The following is a 20,234-nucleotide window of genomic DNA, read 5'->3' as shown; positions in this document are numbered from 1 at the left end:
CCAAAATGTTGCATTTTGCCCCAACAAAATAAAAATAAATAAAAATAAAATAAAAAAAGGGCCCAACCTAGAATGGGGTTTTGACCCAATATATATATATATATATATATATATATATATATTTAAAAAAAGGTCCAGCTTAGATTAAGGCTTAAGAAAAAATGGCCTAACCAGTTTTGACCCAACAAAAATTTGATAAAAAAAAGGCTCAGCCCATATTAGGGTTCCTTGTCTCATGCGTGCAAAAGAAGAAGAAGAAGCCATTGAGTAGAGGAAGAAGAGAAGAAAAAGAAGAAGCATTAACATATATAAACTAGGGTGTGCCTCACTTCACTTAAGTCTGCGCCTTAGTTGCACCTTGCACCTTAGGCTCTAGGAGGACTTTGTGCCTTGGTGCACCTTGAGCCTTTTAAAAATATGGAAGATTCCTAGTCCATCTCCCATGAAAGCTTACTGTGATAATAAAGCAACTATCTCAATATCACACAATCCAGTTCTTCATGACATGACTAAGCATGTAGAAGTGGATAAGCACTTTATCAAAGAAAGCTTTACAATGACTTGATTTGCATGACATACATTCCAACAACTGAACAAATTGCTAATATACTGACAGAGGGACTACATGGGAAGCAATTTGAAAGTTTAGTTGGGAAGCTGACTATGGAAGATATTTTTAAACTAGCTTGAGGGGAGTGTTGAGAAATTAAAGATTTGGTTCAATTAACTGAGATTTGAGGGATATGATAGTTGTTGTATACATTTTTGTATTTATGTTGTTTAGTCAACCCTGTAAATTAGGGATTTTAGCTGGACATTATTTATTCTTTCCTAATTTTGTGCATTTTCTTTAGGGAGTTTCACGAGAATGGAAGTTTTTTGTGAAGAGCTTGAATGCAACCTTTCTAGTGTTAATCCCAAAGAAAGGGAAGGGGAACGAAGGATTTAAGGGATTTTAGATCAATCAGTTTGGTGGGTGGTTTGTATAAATGGTTGGCTAAGGTGTTGGCCAATAGACTCAAAAAGGTGGTTGGAAAAGTGATCTTAGAGGCTCAAATTGCTTTTGTGGAGGGTAGACAAATTTTGGATGCTTCTCTTATTGCTAATGAGGCCATCGATTCTATTTTGAAAAATAACTATTGTGGCATTTTGTGCAAGCTTGATATAGAGAAAACTTATGATCATGTGAACTGGACTTTTTTGCTTTCGGTTTTGCATAAGATGGGTTTTGGTGAAAAGTGGATTAGGTGGATGAAAAGGTGCATTGTTTTGTTCAACGACACTTCAGTTGGTTTCTTTCAGAGCTTTAGAGGCTTAAGACAAGGGAATCCCCTATCACCCTACTTATTTGTTGTAGCTATGGAGGCACTCAACTGTTTGATAAAAAGAGTAGTCAATAAGGGCCTCTTAAAGGGCTGCCAAGTGAGGGGTAAGGGTGGAGAAGGGGTGAATATTTCCCATTTGCTGTTTGCGGATGACACCTTAGTATTTTGTGAAGCCTCTGAGGAGCAGATGACGTATCTAAGCTGATTGCTAATGTGGTTTGAGGCTATTTCCGGGCTGAAAATAAATTTGGAGAAGAGTGAGTTAATTCCAGTGGGAGAGGTGAATGATATTGAGGAGTTGGCTCTTGAGATGGGTTGTAAGGAGGGTGGGCTTCCATCCTCTTATCTGGGACTCTGACTTGGTGCCCCTTTTAAGTCTGTAGCGGTTTGGGGTGGCGTGGAAGAGGTTTCGAAGAAAATGAGCCATGAGGAAAAGACAATACATATCCAAAGGAGGGAGGATTACTCTTATTTCAAGCACCTTGTCTAGTTTGCCTATTTACTTTATGTCCTTGTAGTGCATTTCAAGGCCCGTTAGATTGAGATTGGAGTAGATTCAGAGGAACTTTCTTTGGGGTGGTGGGGCTCTTGAGCGGAAAACACATCTAATGCGGTGGGATATAGTTTGCCTTGACAAGAGGAAAGGGAGCTTGGGAGTGAAGAGTCTTTCCACTCTCAATGAGGCTCTTCTGATCAAGTGGAGTTGGCGCTATGCTATTGAACAAGAGGTCCTTTGGAAGTGTGTTATTAGTGGGAAGTATGGGGAAGAAGAAGGGGGTTGGTGCTTTAGGGAGGTAAGGGTTTGGTGTAGGTGTTTGGAAAGCTATAAGGAAAGGAGTGGGGGCTTGTGAGTAGTAAAATCTCCTTTGAGGCGGGTAATGGTCAAAGGGTCAAATTTTGGAAGGACAAGTGGTGTGGGATTGGTCCGTTACAGGACTCTTTTCCGTCGTTATTTTCCTTAGCATGTTCTAAGGATATGTGGGTGGAGGATGTTTGAGATTTTTCTATCCTTGGGAAGGGGGTTGGAGCTTGCCTTTCTCTAAACCCCTCAATGATTGGAAAGTGGGAAGCGTGGAGAGGTTTCTTTCTTGCTTGGATGGGATGAGGGTGAACAGGGATGAGGAAGATAGGGTGCGTTGGATAGAGACTAAGAATGGGAAGTTTATTGTGAAGTCGCTTTATATGGCTTTGGAGTCGAGGACTTTGATTTCTTTTCCTTGGAGTAACATATGGAAGGAGTGGGTGCACCCTAGAGTTAGTTTCTTCGCTTGGGAGGCGACTTGGGGAAAAGCCTTAACTTTGGATCAAGTTTAGAAAAAGGGGTGGTCTTTAGCGAATAGATATTTTTTAGTCATGTTAAGGAAGAATCCATAAACCATCTCCTTGTCCCTTTTGTAAAGACAAGAGTCTTGTGGGAGCTATTGTTTGCCCTTTTTAGGGTATCTTGGGTGTTACCTTTGTCGGTTAGAGAAACTCTTCTAGGGTGGCATGGGCCATTTGAGGACAACAAGCATAGGAAGGTGTGGAAAGCGGATCCTTTATGTTTGTTTTGGATAGTGTGGAAGGCGAGAAATAGAATTGCCTTTGAGGGGGAAGAGCTCTCTATCCAAAGGCTAAAAAGTTCATTTGTTTTTTATCTTTGGTCGGAAGCAAAGGGGTGCTTAGATGATGTTCCTCAAACTTTTTTCAGCTTTCTAGATTGGTTGGGCCATTGGTGAGGGTGGACTAGTTGTATTCCTTTTATTTTGTAACTTGGTTTTATTGTGGTGGAGGTTGGTGATAGCTGCTTACTTTTTGTATACCTTGGGCTGCTCTTTTGGCAGCCCTTTGTAATATATTTTCCTATTTATCTATAAACAAAATATATAAAAAAAATTTGTGCATTAGACTTTCCTATAAGAAGGAAACTGTATAGCTGTGTAAATAATCGATTTTAGTTAAGAAAAGAAATATTCTTTTTCTTTAGGCTCTTCATCAAGTGTCTTTTTGGGATGAGCAGGAGAATATGAGAGCCTTAATGGTGTAGGAGGTGGAATCTAGAAAGGAGGCGAGGGAGGAGTTCAAAAAATGGGTCTTGGAGACAAGAATCAAGAGATGTGTGGCTGAAAGAGAGTCATAGAAACACAAGTTTCTTTCATTGGATGGCTAATGCTCTCAGACAAAGGAACTATTTGGCTAAAATAAAGATAAATTGTACTTAGCTTTCGAAGGAAAATGAAATTTAGGATGTGGTGGCTTGGGCATTTCAAATTTTGTTGATTGATCCTAAGGATTGGTGTCTTAGTTTGAGTGGGATGACTTTTGATGAGGTTAGAAGGTGAGAATGCTGCAATGTTGAGGGGAGTAATTCACAATTGAAGAGGTTTCCTACGCCCTGTCACAGTTGAGTGGGGATAAAGTGCTTGGTCTTGAGGGGTTCTCCATGACATTTTACCAGTTCAGTTGGGATTTTGTGAAGGAGGAGGTGATTGGATTCTTTAGAGAATTCCATGAGCAGGGTAGATTTGTAAAATGCTTGAATGCTACTTTTCTGGTTTTAGTCCCAATAAAAGGGGATGTTGAAGATCTTAGAGACTTTAGGCCTACTATTTTGGTGGGACTTTTGTATAAGATGTTGGCAAAAGTGTTAGCTAATAGGCTAAAGAAGGTGGTGGGCAAAGTCGTTTCTTCATTGTAAAATGCTTTCATAGAGGGGAGACAACTTTTGGATGTGGTCTTAATTGCTAATGAGTCTTTAGACTCTTTGTTAAAACGGAAGGAGTGTGGCGTGCTTTGCAAATTAAATATAGAGAAGTTATGTGATCATGTAAATTGGAATTTCTTACTTATGCTACAAAAAATGGGCTTTGGGGATAAGAGGATTAGTTTGATAAAATGGTGCATTTCTACAACTAGATTTTTTGTCCTTGTCAATGGTACCCCATCTGGCTTCTTTCCTAACTCTTGGGGGATCATCTTTTGCCCTATTTGTTTGTGATTGGTATGGAGGCTCTCAGTTGCCTTATTAAGAGGGTAGTGAGTGGGATTTTTGTGTCTGTTTGCAGGATGTTAAGGAGGGGTGGTGAGGGCTCCCAATATCACATTTGTTGTTTGTTGAAGATACTCTTGTATTTTGTGAGATTTCACAGAATTAAATGGTTTTCTTAAGCTGGTTGTTAAATGCGGTTCAAGGTTATTTCAGGGTTGAAAATCAATTTGGATAAAAGTGAGTTATTACCAATTAGTAGGGTGGAAAATTTAGAGGTTTTGGCCTTAGAGCTTGGGTGTGAGGTGGTTGTGCTTCCTTCTTCTCACTTGGGTCTTTCTTTGGGTGCTCTAGTCAAATCCACGATAGCTTGGGATGGGATGGAGGAGAGGTTTCGCAAAAGGTTAGCTATGTGGAAAAGACAATACATTTCTAAAAGAGAGAGAATCACACAGATTCAGAGCACTCTCGGTAGTATGCCTATTTATTTTATGTCCTTGTTGACCATTCCTAGGTCGGTTAGGTTGAGATTAGAGCAAATTCAAACTCCTTTGGGGTGGGAGGGCTCTTGTGTGGAAGCCCTACTAAGTAAATTGAGGGATTGTTTGCTCGGAGAAGAGGAAGAGTGGTTTGGGTGTTAGATGTCTCTCTTTGCTTAATAGGACTCTTCTTTGTAAATGGTGGTGGCGCTTTGCGGATGAAAGGGGGCTCTTTGGAAGCAAATTATTAGTGGGAAGTATGGAATAGAAAAAGGGGGGTGGTGCTCCCATGAAGTGAGAGTGGGGTATGGGGTGGGCCTTTGGAAAGCTATAAGGAATGAATGGAATCTCTTGAGTGACAAGATTGCTTTTGAAGGGGGTAATGGTCGAAGGGTGAGTTTTTGGAAGGATAAATGGTATGGTGACGAGGCCTTGTGTGTTTTTTTCCCTCTATATTTGCACTTGCCTCCTCAAAAGGGGTGCGAGTGCAAACGTATGGGACTCCATGATTGAGGGTGGTGGTTGGAATCCAACGTTCTCTAGGACTTTTAATGATTGGGATGTGGATATTGTGGAGACGTTTCTATAAAAAGATCCAACAGAAGAGGGTGTCTCAAGACTTGGAAGATAGGGTGCTTTGGATAGTGACAAAGTGCAGGAAGTTTTCTGTTAAGTCTATATATGATGTTTTGGAGCCAAGTGATGCAGTCCTTTTTCCAAGGAGTATCATTTGGAGCCCGTGCGTTCCTCCTAAGGCGGGTTTTTCCATTTGAGAAACAACATGGGGCAAGGCCTTAACTTTGGATCAGGTGAAAAGGAGAGGATGGTCTTTAGCAAACAGATGCTTCATTTGCCATGAGACGATTGATCACATTCTGCTTCATTATGTTAAGGCTAGGGTGCCATGCTGCTTCGAACTTATAGTTTGAGAAAGAAAAGCAAGCACCACACAATCTTTTATTCTTATTCACTAAGTCTTTTCCCTAGGTTCTTTGATGCGACTTTTCGTTCTTCACCCTAGCTCGGATAAGACTGAAAGAACAAGCTCCCGCCTACTGACTGAATAAAGGCTGGTGCATATGGCTCTTTGCTCTCTTTGGAGTGTCTCGGGTCCTATCCTCGTCGGTTGGAGAAATTCTTCTTGGGTGGCATGGATCCTTTGTAGGCAAAAAGTGCAAAAAGGCTTGGAAGGCAACTCCTATTTGTATTTTTTTGGATAGTTTGGAAGGAAAGGAACATGCTTGCCTTTAATAATGAGGAGTTGTAGGTTCAAAGGCTGAAAAACTCCTTTATTTGTACTCTTTAGGCTTGGACTAAGTTGTGTGTTGATGAAGGGGCCTCTTCCTTAATCAATTTTTTTGATTGGTTGGGCTCTAGATGAAGGCAGGTGGTGTTTTTTGTTACCCCTTTTTTTGTGGATTCTTCTTTTTGGCAATAGCTGTATACTTCCTGTGTGCTTTTGATTGCCTTTTGAGTGTCTTTTCTACTTTTTCAATACAATCTTATTTTACCTATAAAAAAAAATGTATGGGGAATTTGGCAATGTTATGGTTTAATATTGTTGTCTATTGTCAAGTCAGAAGGCATTTTCTTGTGCTTTACGTTAATCACTTCTTTTGTTTGCATTTAGTTTGGGTCTTATTTAATTATTTATGTTTTCAGATTTGGCAATCTGGAAAATCTCTGTTTATAAGCAAGGCTCATAGAGGTTTCTTTTTCTATTTGATATTCTTTAGATTTGAGTTCTATTTAGAGTCTAGCAAGTTTTCTGCTAGTAGTATGAACTAATTTTTTAATTTTTTAATTTTGAGGAGTTGGTGCCTATACGTCTATATTAGCAAAACTATTGTGGTGATGGAGCAAATTATCAGAGACAATCATGCACATATTTTGCAATCCATCAATGATTTGTCTGTTAAGTTCTCTTCTTCTGAGACACCTAAAAGATCTTGGCAAGATTCCCATGTGTATCTTCTCTCTAATTCTTTTTCGTTATTTTATTTTTCTGCTTTGTTGTAGACACTTTGAAAGAAGCTCTTTCTTAACCTAAACACTATATCTTTCGAGCATAAGGCCTAAATCCTATATTCATGGTACTAATCTCACACTAAAATTTATCTTTTCCTCTACCATCCAGAAATTGTGCCTGCAGTTGCCAGCTGGATGATGCTTAGTGACACATTTTGACTAGTGGGATCAATAGGTTTAAGGTGTTGTGCTTGGTTCAAGAAAGTCATTTGGTGTGGATTTGGAACTTGTGTTCTCTAATGATGTGTCTAGACCTTCTTCATTGCTCTTGGAAAGGCGAAACATGAGCAGAACTCTAGTAATGCTTAACATGATGAGAAGAACTTTGCTTCTTTTGTGGCCCAAAAATGAGAAGAGTTGTCATCCTACTTAAACTTGAGTTTGAGTTGGTAAACTTAATAATCATACTTGTCTAAAGAATACATATGACTATTATATGGTACATTGGGTTTTCAACACTGCACTGACATAGAGTTGGCTGAAGACATCCTTTTATGTTGGATATGGAGTACTTTCAATCCAAATAAAAGAGTGCCAATATTCAATCACCTTCTTTGATATGTAGTTTTGGGTTGGGACATGGATGGTTTTTGTAAGGAGATCAATTTTCTCTCTATTTTTGTAGTAGCCATGTACCTCTTCTTCCATGTTTCTTTTTGTATCTTTCTATTTCTTAATATGAATGCAAGAATAGTTTCTTATATACATGATAATGAGAAAAAGAAATTGTCATGATGCTTTTTCATTTTAGTTTTTTATCTTTGATGTGCCAAATGATTTTCGTTCTCAACTAACTCTATTTCTATCAATTAGTGTGAAGAAGTTTGCCGTTTGGCATTGAAGAGGCGGTACCGCTTGATACCACACATATATACTCTGTTTTATGTGGCACATATAACCGGCACTCCAGTGGCAACTCCCACCTTTTTTGCAGGTGGGCCCTTTGTGGTTGAATTACCATATCACCATTTTAATGGATTTCATGGAATGTTTTGCTCTTTATGGAGATTGCAAATGTTTATAAACTGATTTTGCAGATCCAAAGGATCCCAGCTTGAGGACAGTTGAGAACTCCTTTCTCTTGGGACCACTTCTAATATATGCAAGGTGATTCTCTTACTTTGGAGATTATCTGTAGTTGATTGTGGGTTTTAATATGTATTTATATTGCTTGATTTGCTGTCCTGTTTATGCAATAAGGGGCCAACTTTTCTGATGCATGGTGTGAACTGTCAACTCTTATACCTATATTTCCTTTGTTTAGATTCTACGGATAGTATTGTAAACAGGTTATTAATTTTTTCATATGACAAGATGGGTTTTTGTATACAGTGGAATAAGAATTTTGAGAGGTCCAAGCTTATTGCTCTCTTCATTATCCATTACTTTACAAGATAACAAAATTGTGTGTACTCGTTGGCTTTGTTTCATTCCATATATTGTCTTTCCTGTTTCATCTCAAACCGCATTATACAACATTGACCTTCGATGGATTTCCTTAGGTATTTTGTTGGGAAGCTAGATCACTGAAGTGGTTCTAGTAAAGTTGCATGCATTTTGTAGGATAATAAAATTTTATTGTTAATAACTTCTAATAATCCTCCAAAATGGAAGAAAGCAAATTTCCTTTCCTAAAGTAGTTGTTTTGGAACAAAAAGACTTGCTTTTTGCCCCTAGTCTTCTGTAAGTTGGGATTGATTGTTCCTTGTGTCTTATGTTAAAGCTTGACCTTATATTACACACTTCATTTGCATTATGGGGGGAACTGGAAATTGAAAATATTAATGTGATACTAATACCATCATATGGACATTTTGATCCTTTGAGCAGAGGGAACTATTGGGAATTGTCTTGTTTTGAAATACTAGAGGAATCTACTTTAACCAGTGCACTTGATACTGACATCCTTTTCTTTCTTTATCAGCACTATACCTGATCAGGGATGGATGAATTGCAGCACAAATTACCCAAAGGCATTTGGCTGAGCTTTGATTTTGATGATTCACATCCGGTATAAAATGCTGTAGATCTTGATAGGCTATTCTTTGTAGATTCCCTTTTGCATTTGTCGATTATTATGCTTTATTATTCTATCCTGTTTTTTCTTAATGTTTCAGGATTTACCAGCTCTATAGTTGCAAGGTGGGTCGATCATTCCTTTGGGTCCTCCCCATCAACATGTTGGTGAAGCTGAACCAACTGATGACATAACACTCCTTGTGGCTCTAGATGAACATGGTAATTTCCTGATGCTAAATTTTTTCTGATTAGAGGATATGAAATCTATAGTTGGTGAAATCTATAAATTTAAGTTTCAAATGGTTCAGAGCCTTGATAGGGACATTTTTTTAGCCTGGAATTTTCCTCCATCTTTGGCTTCACATATGAAATCATTGCCATGTTCAATGGATGTTGCTGCCTTGAATTTTCCTCCATTTTTTGGCTTCACTTATGAAACCATTATTTGGCAGTGGTTTTAGAAAGCACTCTTAGCATACAAAGCTTTTGTTGAGAAAAATAAGGTGTTTGGCAAATTTAGAAACTACTTTTAAAAAGTAAAAAAATCAGTTGTGCTTCTTGGAGAAGCAGTTGATAAGTGATTCTCTTAAAAACACTTCTATGGAAAACACATAAACTAAAAACACTTGAAATAGAAACACTCCAAACACTCTCAAAATCTGGACAAGCTTCTTAATTTTCATTTTATTTTATTTTTTGTGATAAGCATGCAGTACAAGGGGAAAATACAGTATACTTGGAAGGGTTGGGACCAGTTCTAGGCTTGTGCTCACTGTGAAATGTATTAATAGCAATGAAATTAGTTAATTTGTCGAAAAATATTTTTAAAAGATAATTATAAGACTGATTAGTGTACTAATATGAGGTAGTAACAGAGGTCGTGAGCTGGCTTATACACCTTTTATCTGATATAAGTTATGTAGTCTGGTGTTCCACTGAATTCACTGCTACTTTCACTTTATGGAATTTTATTTATTTTTTATTTTATTTGTCTATTTATTTATTCACTGGGGTTTTTTTTTTTTTTTTAATTTTTAATTTTTATTATTGCCACAAACAGCAATTCATTCAATTATGAATCATAAAGTACAAGAAGGATGAGTTGTCCTCAAAGGACTAAAACTACAAATTTGAACTCCCTTAACAATTCTTAAGCATGATTTCGCATTTTTTAGGATCTTTGTAATACTGATGTAAGCATTTACAGACAGTCAGAAGCTTCCAGCAACTGATGCCACGCTCTGATAAGAAGTTTGATGGAAGAGAAAAGAAAAAGGGAAAGGGGACGAAAAGAAAGGAAAAAGAGGATCGCTGGACATATAATCCATCAACACCTTCGAGGCTTTTCTATGGCTATGCAGAAAATATAATAGAAAATATGGTCTACAATTGGCAACTAATAAAGTCTCTGCCTTAGAGTACTGTTTGTATCAATATTTTGTGTGCATATCTAAATTAAATTTTTGTATTACAGGGAAAGCTGAAGGTGTTCTCTTTGAAGATGATGGTGATGGATATGAATTCACAAAAGGTGGATATCTATTGACATACTATGTTGCTGAACTTCAATCTTCAGTTGTTTCTGTTAGAGTTTCCAAAACTGAAGGATCATGGAAGAGACCAAAGCGTTGTCTTCATGTCCAATTATTGCTCGGTGGAGGTGCGAAGGTATGTTCATTTTTTAAAGGCTGATGGTGAGTAAGACAAAAAAGGCATTATAATGACAAACTGCTTCACCATGGGAGACTCCCTATTTACTAATTATTGTCCTTAATTGTCTATCCTGAAAGTAGATTGATGCACGAGGCACTGATGGAGAGGTTTTACAAATTACGATGCCTTCAGAACATGAAGTGTCTGACCTGGTATCTACAAGCAAGGAACGATACAGGAATTGTCTAGGTAGTAATGCTATTCCATGACTATGTACTGGTTCAGTTTTCCTGGAAATTAGTTCTCTACAATTTATTGGAATGCTATTTATGCAGAATTTTCTTAATAGAGACCATGTTAATTTGTGTCTGTGTGCAGTTCATTTTGATGACAAAGTATGACCTTACCAATGAACTGAATAGGGCAGAGTCTTTAAACTTATCTTTTAAATTATATTGTTTCAATGATCACTTTTCTGCGGCATCTATTTGCTTATTATATTCTCTTTGAGAATCACATTTTTCTATTCATGCTGTGTACCTCATGATTGCATGCATGTAAAAATACATTCTGACACAACTCAATGGAGAACTTGAGCTAGACGACTTGTTTTTCATATTGGGGGTGGTAGTAGCTGCAGAAATACTAACTCACGAAGATGGGATCTTTTCTTTTCTTGCATTGTATTTCTGATGACTAGCAATTAACTCTGGGAACCTTTTCTGTCTTATGGTTCAATGGATCCACAGTATTGTTTATCCCAAATGCATTTATTTTCTACTGTGCAAATTCTGAGTGTCTGTTCTTGACCGTACTGTTTCTTACCATATAAGCTGTTAAATGCAGAAAGTGCTAAGCTTATTCCAGATGTACAAGAGGTTTCTGGCCACAAGGGAATAGAACTTTCAAGTACTCCTATTGAACTGAAAAGTAGTGATTGGGCTCTCAAAGTGGTCCCTTGGATTGGGGGTAGAATTATTTCCATGATGCATCTTCCTTCCGGTATGCTTGTGTTCTTCATGAATTTTTATCCTCTATTGATTCTCTCAACTCTTTTTCTCGATATGGTTTGTTTTTTCAGTTTCTCATCTACTTCTGTGAAGTTCAGTTCCCTATGCTTGAATCTTTTATCCATATCATTGTTTTCTATGATGCATTTGTATTTAATGGAAGATATACTTTTCCACTTATATTGGGAAATGATTCTTAAAGTCTCTTAATTTATATCACCAACCAAGAAAGAGTCTACCAAGAAATTCTCTTGTCTGAGTCTGTGTTGAAGAGGATCAAGTTGCCCTTGTGATTTTATTGATCCAGAAAACGATTCATTTGTTTTTCCCCTTCTGCAATCCAAAACTTATTCATGAAAATATTGACTTTCAAAGAGCATATATATCATATAATTCTCCTTTTGCAGTCCACCGATTCATCTGGAACCAATGATTGTCAATGTTCTCTACCATGATTAAGAGAAATGAATCACTTGTAAACTTCCGGTATATTGTTTTTGCCACCTTAGTTATAGACATTAATATACATACTCTTATTTGCCTATCAAAAAAAAAAAAAAAAAATGACTAAGAGAAATGGAAATGAGTTAACTTGAGGTGGGGTGGTGGGGTTGGGGAACGGGTGTTGAAAGGTCAAGGATTTCATATAATACTAAAAAAAGAAAAAAAAAAAAAACGAAAAAATGAATCAGAGTAACCTAAGAAAAATCTCCCTACAAATCCTATGCTTCGTCTAACTCTTTATAAAGTTAGAGAAAAAGTACAAGAAAAAGAAAATAAAGATGATGAACCTTCCTCTCATGGATCTTGAAATTTATTTTTCTTATTTTCTCTCCAACTTCAATTCTTTTTGTTTTTTTTTTGTTTTCTTATTTTCTCTCCTTTACCAAGAATGAAAAAGTTGAAAATATATAAGTTTCTAAATAATTTTCATTGTATTTGGTTTTCTTTCATATTTGCCACAGTAACAACACTTTCCATGATTCAAATAGAGCCTTTGTGTTCTGTTGTACGTTCCTACCCATTGACCAAATTAAATTCTATTTTCCAACTCTTGTTTCCTAACTCAGAAATTTAAAACATCTCACTGTTTGAGATTTTAAGTCCTAGAAGCTTCCAAATGCTCCAACAGACCGTTGTAGGCACCAGTCTCTAAGAATCATTGTGTCAAATTACCTTTCCGATGCTGTGTATGTGATGGTCATATGCCACCACAAGTTTATGGTACTATATTTTTCTAGACAAGTGTCTACCTAGAAAATGGAGAATTCTCTTACAAGAAGGAATATAAATGGACTACTGATTAAGATAACCTCCCAAATCTGAAGAAATGAATGTATGGACAAGGTTTTTCACTTGCTAAATTTGTGGTATCCTGTAATGCCAATGTTTTGATTCTCAAAGCTCCTTAAATCAACTAATTTAGATGGTTGGAACATGAATTATTTGCCATGAGTTGACCATGTCTTCCTCTCCTATATGAACATTGTTTCAGGAACTCAATGGCTTCATAGCAAGATTGAAGCTAATGGATATGGAGAATATAGTGGTGTTGAGTACTGGTCAGCTGGATGGTCTGAGGAATATACCATTGTTGAGTGAGTTTTTGTACTATCTCTCATGGCTTTATGCTATACCATTGTTAGAGTGAGTTTCTACACTATCACTCGTGGCTTTACTTCTTATTGAAAGTGAAGATAATTGTGAGAATTTTCTTTCATATTATTTACTCTGCAGAAATATACATTTATAGGGAAATAGGAGATTACCAACAACCTGGTAATTCCTTAAAAAACTCTGTCAGATCCTACAAGAGAGGAAACTATCTTCTATCTATAGAAAATAATCTACAACTATTTACAGCTAGCAAATCTCTAATTACAGCCTGTAATATCTTCTAATTTCATCCTACAATCATCCATAAACCCGGAATTCCACACTCCCCCTCAAGCTGGGCAATGAATGTTAATCATTCCCAGCTTGGAGAGAAGTATGTCAAATTGGGTTCTAGGAACAGCCTTTGTCATTATATCTGCAATCTGTTGCCGTGTAGGGATGTAGTCCACTTCTATGATCTTTTGCTCTATCTTCTCTTTGATGAAGTGACGATCAATCTCAACATGTTTGGTTCGATCGTGATGGACTGGATTTTTTGCGATGCTGATTGCTGCTTGATTGTCACACATCAACTTCATAGGTCCGTGAGGAGCGAGCTGGAGTTCTTCAAGCAGCCTTTTTAACTATATCCCTTCACAAATTCCATGGGCCATGGCACAAACTTCCGCTTCTGCACTGCTGCGTGCCACAACCGATTGCTTCTTACTCCTCCAAGTAACTAGATTGCCCCAGACATAGGTACAATAACTTGAAGTAGACCTTCTATTTGTTAAGGAACCAGCCCAGTCTGCATCTGAGAAGATCTCCACGTCACGGCTTGCCACTCTTTTGAAGAATAATCCTTTACCTGGAGTCATCTTTAAGTAGCATAGTATCCTATATACGGCTTCTTGATGTTCTTCGGTGGGATTGTTCATAAATTGACTAACCATACTCACTGCAAAGCTGATGTCAGGTCTTGTGTGTGATAAGTAGATTAACCTTCCAACTAGTCTTTGATATCTTCCCTTGTCATTAGCAACCATATCTTCTTTTGAGTCTATCTTGTTGAATGGATCCATAGGAGTATTAGAGGGTTTACATCCAAGCATTCCTGTTTCCTTTAACAAGTCAAGAGTATACTTTCGTTGTGATACAAAGATACCCTTGCTTGACCTTGCTACCTCCATGCCAAGAAAATACCTCAAAGTTCCTAGACCTTTAATCTCAAATTCTTTACTTAGAACTGTTTTAAGTCGGGAAATTTCCTCTTCATCATTCTCGGTAACAATTATATCATCAACATAGACTATAAGAACTGTAATCTTACCACCAGGCGATCTCTTAATGAAAAGAGTGTGATCAGATTGCCCTTGTGAAAATTCCTCTCCTTTAATCACCTTAGTAAACCTCTTGAACCAAGCTCTTGGGGATTGCTTAAGCCCATAGAGTGATTTCTGAAGTTTGCAGACTAGGTCGTTGCTACTGGAGAGTTTTAGGCCTGGAAGGAATCTCCATGTAGACTTCTTCTTCAAGATCGCCATTGAGAAATCCGTTTTTGACGTCTAGTTGATGCAAATTCCAATCAAGGTTGGTTGCCAAGGAGAGCAAGACTCGGATTGTATTTAACTTTGCAACTGGTGCAAAAGTTTCTTGAAAATCAATCCCATAGGTTTGTGTAAATCCTTTGGCCACCAACCTTGCCTTGTACCGGTCTATCCTCCCATCTGCCCTGTATTTGACATTGAAGACCCACGTACAACCCACGAGGCGTTTTCCTTGTGGTAATTTTGTAATCTTCCAAGTGTCATTCTTCTACAGTGCTTGTATTTCTTCATTCACTGCCTTTCTCCACTCAAGATGCTGTAAGGCCTCTTGTATGCAGTTTGGGAGAGCAATACTCTCCAGATTTGTGATGAGAGCTCGAAGATTAGGAGATAGCTTCTCATAGGACACAAATTTTGAGATGGGATGCTGAGTACAAGATCTTACTCCCTTTCTATGGGCCACAGGCCTATTGAGATCATCCATAGAGTCAATGTCATCAGTAATAACAGGAGAATCAATATTACCTTGAATGACTCTAGTGGGATTTGATTTTGGGTCATCAGTTTGACAAGGCATAGGAGGAAGCTCAGGATGTAGGTCCACCAGTTTAGGGTTATTCTGACGCCTTGAGTAAACTTGAAGTTCTTTGCCAATGGATTCCTTGTCTCCTTGAATCTGACGTGACTCTGATGGTGGTCCATCTGGTGCCATAGATGGTTCACTGGAAAAATTAGGTTCTGGTACCCCAAAGTCAGGCACGGGCACATCCCAAAACTGATATTCTGCTTGCTGATTGACTGGATTCTCCCCCTGAATATGAGTTTTGGTGTAAAAAGGTACATTCTCAAGAAAGGTCACATCCATAGTGTTATAGATTTTCCGAGCGGAAGGACAATAACACTTATACCCCTTTTGATAAGAGGAATAATCGATAAAGATACACTTGACAGACTTGGGATCATGTTTACTTCGCTAATGCGGAGGGAGATGAACATATGCAGAACATCCAAAGACCTTGAGAGGTATATCAGTTATAATCCGATTTAGAGGAAAGTTTTTGGAAAGGGTTTGACATGGAGTATCAAATTTCAAGACTCTAGAAGGCATCCTATTTATTAGGTATGTAGCATTTAAAACAGCCTCTCCCCAGAATTGTTTTGGGACATGAGTGGTAAACCTAATAGATCCGGCCACCTTTAGAAGGTGTTGATTTTTTCTATCGGCTATCCCATTCTGTTGTGGGGTATCAATGCAGGAACTTTGGTGAATAATCCCATTTTCTAGAAGATAATTTTCGAGAATAACATTAAAGTACTCCCTGGCATTGTCTGTTCTAAACACTTGGATCTTAACTTGAAATTGTGTTTGAATCATGGAATGAAAGAATTTGAAGATAGAACCTACCTTTGATTTTATAGAACCTACCTCTGATTTTTCCTTCATGAGAAATACCCACGTAACTCGAGTATGGTCATCAACAAAGCTAACAAACCATCTAGCCCCAGAGATATTGTGAACACGAGAGGGTCCCCAAATGTCGCTATGAATAATGGAAAAAGGTTTTGATGGTTTGTAATTTTGGGATGGATAAGAGTTACGACAATGCTTAGAAAATTGGCAAATCTCACATTGGAAAGTTTGGGATTTTTGTTTTTAAATAGTGCTGGAAACATCTTTGATAAGTACATAAAATTTGGGTGTCCCAGGCGATAATGCAGTAACATGATGGTACTTTCTTTATTTGAATCTAAAGACAGATTTAACCCAGGATCAAGAGTAGAGAAAGATACATGATGTGCTTGAGAGTCTTGTTTTCTAGTTGCCCTAAACCAATAGAGTCCTTTGCTTTCCTTAGCATTGCCAATCATCATCCCCGAAGCCAAATCCTAAAACAAACAATGAGAGGAAGAGAATTTAGCCACACAATTTAGGTCTCGGGTAAGCTTGCTGATTGATAGTAAATTGCATGAGAGCTTGGGAACCAAAAGAACTTGATTAAGAGTTAGTGTCTCGGAAATAATCACTCTTCTAATACCAGTCACGGTGGAAAGAGAGCCATCAGCAATTCTTACTTTGTAATTCTCATGGCAGGGGCTACAATCATGGAGTACTGATATATCACCTGTCATGTGGTCGAAGGCACCCGAATCGATGATCTAACCTGATGAATCTTCAGTTTTTGTGTGTAAAGCAGTTAGGAAGTTACCTCTCTAAGCAGCGGATCCAGTTGAGATAATGGGGTTAGTGGATGATCCTTGGCTAAACATCTTTTGCAGCCACTCTATTTGTTCTTTGCTAAAAAGAGCAGAATCATTGGTACTTTTTTCTTTCCCTTCAAGATCTGCCACAAATGCTCGTGTCTCCTTCTCCTTGTTTGACTTCCAGTCAGTGGGCTTCCCGTGTATTTTCCAACATGTTTCTTTGGTGTGACCTGGTCTGCGGCAATGATCACACCATGGTCTTCCTTTCTTCTGCCTTGCATCATAGGTAGATCCTCGAGAAACAAGGACAGTTCTTTCTTGAATGTTTGTGGAGCCTTGGGAGATGAGTGCTGATCCTTCCTGAACATTGGAGAATGGCCTTGTTCCCATCATCAGCTTCTTCCTGCTTTCTTCTCTTCTAACCTCTGAGAAAGCTTCTCGAATAGTAGGGAGAGACTTGGTTCCAAGGATTCTCCCTCTTACTTCATCTAGGGATTTGTCTAATCCCAATAGGAACTTAAAGACCCTTTCTTTTTCAATAATCCTTTTGTATCGACTAGCATCTCCTGGGCACTCCCAATCCATGGTCTCAAACACATCCAATTGTTGCCAAAAACGATTAAGAGTGTTATAGTAGTGAGTCACAGTCATCTCACCTTGCCTTAGATCATGTAGGGCTCCCTTGATGTCAAATAGATCAGCAGTATTGTCACTATCAGAGTATGTTTCCTTTGCTGCCATCCAGATTTCATGTGCAGTATCATAAAACAAAAAATTTTGACCTATTTTTGTGTCCATTGCATTGATCAACCAAGACTTAACCAGATTGTTTTCGGTGTTCCAAACCTTGAATCTTTTATCATCCTTCTTAGGCGATTCAGCAGTGCTGAAAAGCTATTCATCTTTACCTCTGCCTGTGATAAACATCAGAACTGCCTTCGCCCATTGATGGTAATTGTGGCCAGTTAACTTGTGCCGAGTGATGAGGAATGATGAACCTTCTGCACCACCATTGCTCACGAGTTCCTGGCCAAACAATGGTTCTCGTAACGCTGCTGCTAGTTTCCGAGGCCATAGCGAAAAGTAATACCTATGAGAGACTAGACTCAAAAACAAAAACTTAAAGAAGTAACGAGTTGGGATGAAGAAGAAGATTGGTTTGCACCCAGAAAAATTGGTTCTGGATTAAAACTAACAAAGAAGTGATAGGTCCAGGCGGAATTGCTCTGCTACCATGAAGATAATTGTGAGAATTTTCTTTCATATTATTTACTCTGCAGAAATATACATTTATAGGGAAATAGGAGATTACCAACAGCCTGGTAATTCCTTAAAAAACTCTGTCAGATCCCACAAGAAAGGAAACTATCTTCTATCTATAGAAAATAATCTACAACTAGCAAATCTCTAATTACACCCTGTAATATCTTCTAATTTCATCCTACAATCATCCATAAACCCGGAATTCCATAGAAAGAATATTGCAATAGATTAAACACTCAATTATTTTGTTGCTCATCCTAATATTACGTGACAAATCCAACCACATGGAAGGTGGGCTTGTTTGGTATCTGTTTTTTGATAACATTTTTCTTAGTAAACACATTTGACAGACTTTTCCCAAATGAATTGAGGATGCTATCCTTGGCAATTTCTCTTTCACTGGACCCAATTTTCAAGAAGGATTAGTCTGCAGAACACTTGTTAGCTTTCTGCTCTTGAATGAGTGGCACTCTAGATTCCCTTATATTTTTCAGGAATTATCCAGTCTTATCCATAATCACTGCCAATGATTTTGGAATCTCTTTTAAGACAAGTGTTTTGTTTCAGGTTGAGAGGCCTACAAATTTCTCTGGCCATGGTATTATAAAATGCAATTTTTTAGCTGCCAATAGCCTTACTTATAAGTATCTCATAATCGTAGAAAAAGAAGGGCTAATACCATTTCTGAATCAGTCTAAGAATTAAGATTATATACCGGTTACCTTGTTAAAAATGAAGTGGTGATGGATCTATGGTTTATCCAAAAACATCTGAAATTATCATAAATGTCGTTCTATCACTTTCTTGTTAATCCATGTTCGTACTTTGGAATCTTCTTTCCTTGCAGGCGTAATCTTGAGCAGGCAGGAGAGGAGGAATCACTTAAGTTGGAAGGTGAAATTGATGGAGGATTAGTTATTGAGCGGCAAATATCCCTGCCAAAAGATAATTCCAAGGTTTTCCGAGTAGATTCTGGCATTATAGCCCGTAACGTTGGCGCTGGCTCTGGTGGATATTCAAGGTTTGTGTTTTCAAATTACATCTATGTATGAAATATACCAACTAGTGACAGGTAATTTGCATTCCCGAGGTCCATGATTGAATCTTTTCATGAAATGAGGTACTTTGTATAATTCATTGTTTGGAAGAAATTCAAAGAAACTTCCCATTAAGCCATTAAGAGATAATAGTTCTAGTGGAGAAGATAGGAGGAAATCTGTAGAAACTAAGCATGGAATATGCGAATATCTGAGTCCATGCAATGTGTTAAGGTGCATTGCTTTATTATTCATAACTTTCTAATGAAGAAGTTTGGAAGGACAAAGTTTGAAAAATTAAAGGTGGGTAAATTCCTAGCAATAAGAAGTTAATTAGTTTATGTATTTGAAAAATTTGTTCAAGTCCCAAACTATTCCATGGTTTCCCTACAAGCCAATTGGTCTTTTCACATAAAAAAAATGTGGGTCTAAGTTGAAGTATATTTTGAACAAACTTTTGGTACCCTTACCTCAATAGTTTTCAGGGGTTTTCATGCTTTCAGTTGCTCCTCTTTTGAGAATTTCATGCATAAGGCTTCTGTAGACTCGTGAAAGAGTGATAAAAAACTGATTTGTTACTTAGAAAAAAAATATTACAAGATATATAAAATACATTAGTTGACCTATAGAGCTCTAAACAAGGAAAAAAAAAATCCTAATATCCTATACATAGCAGAACACATCAATGGGAATAATACAACTATAATTATACAGCTAATTTACTGAAACAAATGCCTATTCCAACAAATACTCTATTCTTTCTTTCAGCCACTCCATTTTATTGTGGGGTATCAACACATGTTGACTGATGTAGAATGCCTTCATTGCTAAAGTAATTCATCAATTCCTGATTGAAATTTTCTTTGCCATTATTAGATCTTAGTGTTTGAATTTTGGCTCCAAATTGAGTGTTAACAAATTTGTGAAATGCAGAAAAAATTAAGGGCACTTCAGACTTAGACTTCATGAGATAAACCCAAGTAGTCCTAGTGTAATCATCGATAAAGGTAACAAACCAACAGGCACTAGAAATATTGGTAACACGGGAGAGGCCCCAAGCATCTGAATAAATTAAATTGAATGAGGAAAAAAATTGAATCTCTTTTATTG

The 20,234-nt window shown here is 37.6% G+C and overlaps 1 pseudogene; it reads left to right on the top strand.

Annotated features, from left to right (window-relative positions):
• LOC100245972 (uncharacterized) overlaps positions 1-20,234 on the top strand; it is a 65,535-nt pseudogene that overhangs the window by 34,930 nt on the left and 10,371 nt on the right.

Source organism: Vitis vinifera, chromosome 2 (assembly GCF_030704535.1).
Source record: "Vitis vinifera cultivar Pinot Noir 40024 chromosome 2, ASM3070453v1".
NCBI classification, from domain to species: Eukaryota; Viridiplantae; Streptophyta; class Magnoliopsida; order Vitales; family Vitaceae; genus Vitis; species Vitis vinifera.
The sequence above is the reverse complement of the archived record's forward strand: the minus strand, read 5'-3'. Positions and strand labels throughout refer to the sequence as shown.